This window comes from Poecilia latipinna, unplaced genomic scaffold, assembly GCF_001443285.1.
Source record: "Poecilia latipinna isolate Pla-1442-1.1 unplaced genomic scaffold, P_latipinna-1.0 Scaffold1681, whole genome shotgun sequence".
In the NCBI taxonomy this organism is placed as follows: Eukaryota; Metazoa; Chordata; class Actinopteri; order Cyprinodontiformes; family Poeciliidae; genus Poecilia; species Poecilia latipinna.
In genome coordinates, this window is record NW_015114297.1 from 137,920 (window position 1) to 139,800 (window position 1,881).

A 1,881-nucleotide genomic window follows, 5' to 3' on the forward strand; every position below is an offset into this window, starting at 1 on the left:
CATGCGTTGTTTAGGTGTATATTGTTTTCTGGAGATCCTACCCCCTACTTCCAGTGATTTTGATAACTGATTTTCATTTAGGCCAGTTGATTCTAATGAAATATGACAGATGATGACCTCAAATGATCATCATACCAAAGTAAATATGGATTAATGGATCAGATATTACTTACTTGAGTTATATATAAAATGAAATGATAAAAAAAAATCACGTTACGAAATGCACTCAAGGTACATCGTAACTGATGCATAGAAAGTCCTGCATATATTTGTTGAAATATACAAGCCAGTGTATGGAGGTTTGACATATCAAGCCACCTGTACGTCCTGTACCCCTTCAGATAAATGAAATAATCTCTATTATTTATTACTTGAAGTCATCGATGATTCATTTTGGTGCACCTGGATAACCAGGACGCACCGACCTTCCATGGTGAACTCTCCAACAGGGACGCGTTCGCCGAAACGAAGGCGAACAGGAAACGAGATTAACCTTTACGGCATCGGCCATGTATGTTAATATTCATCATGTTATAGGCTAATTGTGTGGCTTTTTTGTTGCATGCTATGATGGACGGTTGAAAGTCTGTGTGTGTGTGTGTGTGTGTGTGTGAGCGACAGGGCTTTCTTTCTTTTCATAGTGGGTACAATGGGGGACAGTTGTTGGCATGCAGCCAGAGAGTGAGGATCCAACACAATGAGCAAGCGGCGCTGCAGACGGCCGAGGGTTGCACGGCTAACCCGTGTTTTCTGTTCACACAGACGCGGCGGCATACATCCGTACATGCATGCACGTGGAGGAAGGTGAAGGCACGTCTTTACACATGCAAAACGCTCATGGCGGTGCGGCATTGTGCGCATGAGGCAGGGCAGTGACAGGACATGACACAACAAACCTGACATATAAAGGAATCCTCCAGGGTGGGTTAGCGGAGAGGGGAGGGGCAGCTGTCCTGCAGGACCGCTGGCCTCTTTATCTCCAGCCGTCCTCACATCTGGACAAGCATTTACATGCGTACGTGTGTGTACTGGGGAACCACACTTAAAATGGCATCCCCAGGCAAAAGTCTATGTTTTTCAGCTATTTTAAATCAACAAAGTATCATCACATTCTTGAAATAAAGACCTAAGTCATTTTTTTTACTAATAAAATCACAACTTGCTTCTTTTCAATAGATGTTTTAGGCAAAAAAAAAAAAAAAAAAAAAAGGGAAAAAAAAATATTTTCTTTTTTTGGGAGGGGGAGAAAATCAAATCATCATTAAATCAAACTAGAACATTTGTTCTCTAGGTCAGTTAGGATTAGGAAAAAATTTTTTTTATTAGTTTATTTCATTCATTTACAGTTTAAAACAAACATGTCGCATGATGACATTAACAAAAATGTTGAATAGTCAATTAGGTCAATTCTCTATATCATAGGCAGATTAACATCAAACAACCATCCATATGGACGCAGCCAAAAAACTATTTTTCAAGGAGCTCCTGGAAACTCAAAACCCAGTGTTTATCGTATCGTTTATCACTTATTGTGATAAAGTTCTTATCATGATAGAATTTCTTATTGTTGCCACAACAAATTTCAATTAGCGTTTAAAATCCCCCCAAACTGTCTGTATTGTTGGGAATGAAGTTTTACTATTTTCTCCACTGTTTTTTTTTTCCATTGAGAGTATCAATAAGTATCAATAAATTTGAAAATATGATTAAACGCAGTCACTTTTCGCGGCTTAGTGATACAAATCCCACTTACTGATGTGACTGGTGTTCAAAAGAAGCGTATTATAAATATTTTCAGGAGCAGTATTTATGTTTGTGGAGCTATGATTGTTCCAAAAGTCACCTAAAATTACCCAGAAAATGAATAAGAGATAGTTTATA